Here is a 6,182-nt window from a genome sequence, read left to right on the forward strand (position 1 = left end):
CGGATCTGGCAGGCAGTCCGACGACAGAACTGCCTGCCGTATCTTCACAACGCAAGTAGTATGAAAGTACCCTTTGGAGACCAGTACTACAAATGAATTGTAATATTTGGGGTTCCCTGTTACATATTTGCTTTGTGGCCCAAGTTATTGTTTTGGACCTTCACACCAATCACCCGTTGTTGAAAACAATGAATTTATGATAACATTAAGAATATGAATAAAATAAATCTGTATGATTTGTGATGAGTTTGTGTATTTTGTTGGGGCAGACACAGGGAGGGGGCAGGAGCTCAGGTCTCAGTCTGCTCCTCAACAGGCGTCAAGAAGGTGAGCACTTTGTATAATCCATGAATCAGCATCTCCTGTGAGGTTTGTGGTCTCTGCAGGGATGGGCTGGCAGGACTGAAATATGGTGAGCACCAGCAGAAGACATACATCTACCCAACAGGTAGAGTGTGCAAAACAGGAACAGATGTGCCTTAAATGTAGTACACACAGTTATACACAGTTGTGTCTATCTATCTATCTATCTATCTATCTATCTATCTATCTATCCAGAGGTGTAGCTAGGATTTCCTGCACCCAGGGCAAGGATTCAGATTTGCGCCCCGCCCCCTGAACTGTAGTTATGTCCTTCTTGTGCCCCTTCACAGTAGTTATGTCCTCCTTGTGTCCCCTCACTGTAGTTATGTCCATTTTTGTGCCCATGACAGTAGTCATGTCCACCTTTGTGCCCCCTCACAGTAGGTATGCTCAGTTTGTACCTCCTCACTGTAGTTATGCCCAGATATGTGCCCCTTCACTGTAGTTATTCCCAGAAATGTGCTGCTCACAGTAGTTATGCCAGATTATGTGCCCCCTCACAATAGTTATGCCAGATTAGGTGCCCCCTTAAAGTAGTTATGACAGATTATGTGCCCCCCATTGTAGTTATGCCAGATTAGAGTATGTGCCCCTTCATTGTAGTTATGCCAGATTACAGTATGTGCCCCCTCATTGTAGTTATGCCAGATATGTGTCCCCTCACTGTAGTTATCCCAGATATGTACCCCCTCACTGTAGTTATCCCAGATATGTGTCCCCTCATTGTAGCTATGTCCTCCTTTGGCCCCCAGTGCCCTCTCCAGACTCCAGCTACATGAAGGAAAAAACAAAACACAATACTTACCTGCTCCCCTGACGACGCGCTCCCCCACACACACATCGCACTGGTTTCCGGGCTTTTAGGAGGCTGGTTTCCGGGCTTTTAGCTCTCCTTCTACTGCCAGCAGCGCGATGTGCGGCCTGAGGGGGGAGCGCCGGCAGAACAGTGAAGCAGGGAGCGGACGGCTCCCTGCTTGACTCTGAAAACGAACTACCCGGCAGTGAAAAGAACTGCCCCCCCCCAACATCTGGACCCGGGCACATGCCCCGTCCCCTTTATACTCCCCTGTATCTATCTATCGACATATCTATTTTATATGTAGTTATCTATCATCTATCTAATAATAGCTAGAAAAACTACAATTTCTGGGGAGTGGGCGGAGTAACTGGGTGGAGTGGCTTGAGTAACTGTTGTGTGGTTGGAGTGGCTGGAGTAACTGTGGAAAGTTTGGACTGGGCAGAGTAAGGCTGGGTTCACACCTGAGCGTTTTACAGCGCGTTCCTACGCGCTGTAAAACGCTCAACAAGGAGAAACCAATGATTCCCTATGGGAATGGTTCACACTTGGGCGTTTTACAGCGCGTACGATCGCGCTGTAAAACGCCCGACGCTCCAAAAAGTACATGAGCGACTTTTGGGGCGTTTGTGGCCATAGGACACTGTAGTGAATCACACAAACGCGCGTCAAACGCGCGTTTACTATTACAAAAACGCGCATAAAAATGCGCGTCAAAAACGCGCGTAAAACGCGCGTTTGCGCAACGCTCAAGTGTGAACCCAGCCTTACTTTATGGAGTGGGCAGAGTAACTGTGTGGAGTGTTTGAAGTGAGTACAGATAGTAAAATTTACACTAACCAATTAATTGATCATATTTAAAAAGTGCACATGGCAAGCTTGATAGAGTGAGAAATGCATTTCAACTTTTATTTATATAGCACATTCAATTGCAATGTTGTTGCCATAAGTGCTTCACAGTTACATTAAAACATACATTTATAAAAACATTAGCAGCCGATTTGTGTAGGTGGGCTTGAAAATGAGGGAGTGGTGGCAGTTTAGAAATCCATGTCCTGATTTTTCAGCTCACACTCTAGCTTTTGTCACTCTGCTGGCTGCTCACACACCTGGGTTCCTATGGCAACTCCCTCTACAGTAAGGGCAGAGAAGAGCAGTTAAAAACAAACTGTTCCAACTTGCTCACTTCACTGGCGGCTGCCATCTTCAACGGTTTATTGTCAGAATTACAAGACCCAGACCTACATTTTGATGTATAGTATGTCTCTGAAATATAAAAAATGAAGGCACAGTCGCAGTTTTGAAATTGACCTTCAAATTTGAGGTGGCTAGAGTGGAGTTTCAATGAATGTCAATGGGAAGCGTGAGTTGCAGACAAATGGTCATATTGTGAAAACTATCAGGACTATGGCTTAGCCTTGGACATTTTTAGTGGCAGCAGGGATAGCTGAACGTTTTGATATAAGATTTGTGTAGGGAGTGGTGGCAGTTTAGAAATCATGTCCTGATTTTTCAGCTCACACTCTAGTTTTGAACATTCTGCCATTCATTCCTATGGGACCAATTTTGCAACAATTTTCGTGAACCATTCGGCGAAACGATTCACAAAGTAATAGCACACCAATCGGTAACAATCCGCACATTTCGGTATATTACTGTCTATGTAGTGTAAAAACTGTGGGAGGAGTTAGGGTGGTAAATTTGGCTATAATAATAAGAATATATATGTGAGATAACAGTAAGTGGTCTTAACCATGCAATAACTCTTAATAATAATTTTTATTTATATAGCACAAAATATTCCACAGTGCTTTACAATCAGAGGGTATATGTACAGAGTCATGGCAACAACAAGTCCACAATTAAAACAAGAGGAACAAGGGCTATGCTGACAGGAGCTTTCAATCTAGCATCTATCTATCTATCTATCTATCTATCTATCGCTATCTTTGTATTTTATCTTAAAAATCAGTATTTTCTTTAACTGTCATTTTAATTTTTTAATTTTTACTACATACAGAAACCGTTGCATTGATGTTCAAAGCATTCAACTACATTAGAAAATTCAAAATCAGTTCTACGTCTAAGTCCCCACTTCTAGGTGGGATTCATACATCCATTTTCCGGATATATCCGTATTATTTGCATATGTCACGGCCCAACTGCTGGTTTAACTGACCCAAACTCACAGCATCATAGATCCCATCACACATGCAAGTAATATGTTCAGAACATAGATTAGTGAATCCAGCCTTAGGCCTCATGCACACGACCGTTGTGTGCATCTGTGGCCGTTGTGCTGTTTCCCATTTTTTTTCGCGGACCCATTGACTTTCAATGGGTCCGTGGAAAAATCGGAAAATGCACCGTTTTGCAGCCGAGGCCGTGATCCATGTATCCTGTCCGTCAAAAAAATATGACCTGTCCTATTTTTTTGACGGACAACGGTTCACGGACCCATTCAAGTCAATGGGTCCGTGAAAGAACACGGATGCACACAAGATTGGCATCCGTGTCCGTGATCCGTGGCCGTAGGTTGCTTTCATACAGACGGATCCGAAGATCCGTCTGCATAAAAGCTTTTTCTGATCTAAGTTTTCACTTCATGAAAACTCATTTCCGACAGTATATTCTAACACAGAAGCGTTCCCATGGTGATGGGTACGCTTCTAGTTAGAATACACTGCAAACTTTGTACAAGACTGCCCCCTGCTGCCTGGCAGCACCCGATCTCTTACAGGGGGATATGATAGCACAATTAACCCCTTCAGGTGCGGCACCTAAAGGGGTTAATTGTGCTATCATATTCCCCTGTAAGAGATCAGGGCTGCCAGGCAGCAGGGGGCAGACCCCCCCCCTCCCCAGTTTGAATATCGTTGGTGGCACAGTGTGCGCCCCCCCATCGGGCCCCCCCTTCCTCCCTCTAATGTTAGAAATCGTTGGTGGCACAGTGTGCACCCACCATCGCCCCCCCTCCCTCCCTCTAATGTTAGAAATCGTTGGTGGCACAGTGTGCGCCCACCATCGCCCCCCCTCCCTCCCTCTAATGTTAGAAATCGTTGGTGGCACAGTGTGCGCCCACCATCGCCCCCCCTCTATTGTAATAAATCGTTGGTGGCACAGTGTGCGCCCACCATCGCCCCCCCCCCCTCTATAGCAGTAACAACATTGGTGGCAGTGTGCGGCCTCCCATTCCCCCCCCCCTATCATTGGTGGCAGCGGAGTTCCGATCGGAGTCCCAGTTTAATCGCTGGGGCTCCGATCGGTAACCATGGCAACCAGGAAGCTACTGCAGCCCTGGTTGCCATGGTTACTTAGCAATAGTACAACAGTAGAAGATTCATACTTACCTGCTTGCTGCTGCGATGTCTGTGTCCGGCCGGGAGCTCCTCCTACTGGTAAGTGACAGTTCTTTAGCAATGCGCCGCACAGACCTTTCACTTACCAGTAGGTGGAGCTCCCGGCCGGACACAGACATCGCAGCAGCAAGCAGGTAAGTATGAATCTTCTACTGTTGTACTATTGCTAAGTAACCATGGCAACCAGGGCTGCAGTAGCTTCCTGGTTGCCATGGTTACCGATCGGAGCCCCAGCGATTAAACTGGGACTCCGATCGGAACTCCGCTGCCACCAATGATAGGGGGGGGGAATGGGAGGCCGCACACTGCCACCAATGTTGTTACTGCTATAGAGGGAGGGGGGGGGCAATGGTGGGCGCACACTGTGCCACCAACGATTTATTACAATGGAGGGAGGGAGGGGGGCGATGGTGGGCGCACACTGTGCCACCAACGATTTCTAACATTAGAGGGAGGAAGGGGGGGCCCGATGGTGGGCGCACACTGTGCCACCAACGATATTCAAACTGGGGGGGGCTGCCCCCTGCTGCCTGGCAGCCCTGATCTCTTACAGGGGAATATGATAGTACAATTAACCCCTTTAGGTGCCGCACCTGAAGGGGTTAATTGTGCTATCATATCCCCCTGTAAGAGATCGGGTGCTGCCAGGGGGGGCAGTTTGTACAAAGTTTGTAGTGTATTCTAACTAGAATCGTCCCCATCACCATGGGAACGCCTCTGTGTTGAATATACTGTCGGATCTGAGCTTCACGAAGTAGCTCATATCCGACAGTATATTCTAACATAGAGGCGTTCCCATGGTGATGGGGACGCTTCAAGTTAAAATATACCATCGGATTGGAGAAAACTCCAATCCGATGGTATAAAAGAACTTCAGACTTTACATTGAAAGTCAATGGGGACGGATCCGTTTGAAATGGCACCATATTGTGTCAACATCAAACGGATCCGTCCCCATTGACTTGCATTGTAATTCAGGACGGATCCGTTTGGCTCCGCACGGCCTGGCGGACACCAAAACGACTTTTTTTTCATGTCCGTGGATCCTCCAAAAATCAAGGAAGACCCACAGATGAAAAAACGGTCACGGATCACGGACCCCGTTTTTGCGGACCGTGAAAATAAACGTCGTCGTGTGCATGAGGCCTTAGTGAGAGTTGCAAATATTTCTGAGACTGTTCACTACCTCTTGCAGAAGTAAATGTGTAGTACCCCAGATGTGGGGGTATTGCTAATTGTATTATGTATTTTACTGTTTGTTTCTGGCCATTAATACCAGCAAGGAAGGTTGGAAACAGTTGGCAGGAACAGGGTTAACCACCCGGTTCCTCCCCTCTTGGTAGGAGTGGGCTGGTCCTGCTTCCTGCCGGGAGGGGTAGTTCCTGCTGAGACTGGGAAAGGAGAGGAAGGAAGTTGCAGTGCTCCTGCTCCTGTTACAAAACTCCCCAGAGAGATATCTCCTCCACTGGTCCTCAAGTAAAGCCTTAATAGTCCAGACCGCAGTGACATGCCACACCCGCATCTGCAGACACTGCTGTGAAGTGAGGGAATGTTGAAATGTGCTCCAAATTGACCCAATGAATGGAAATTATTTTAAGTTGAAGAAATCTCTGCAACTCATCTGCCTCATGTGAATATTCTCTTAGGCTACAGCCACATGATCA

Source organism: Bufo gargarizans, chromosome 6 (assembly GCF_014858855.1).
Source record: "Bufo gargarizans isolate SCDJY-AF-19 chromosome 6, ASM1485885v1, whole genome shotgun sequence".
NCBI lineage: Eukaryota > Metazoa > Chordata > Amphibia > Anura > Bufonidae > Bufo > Bufo gargarizans.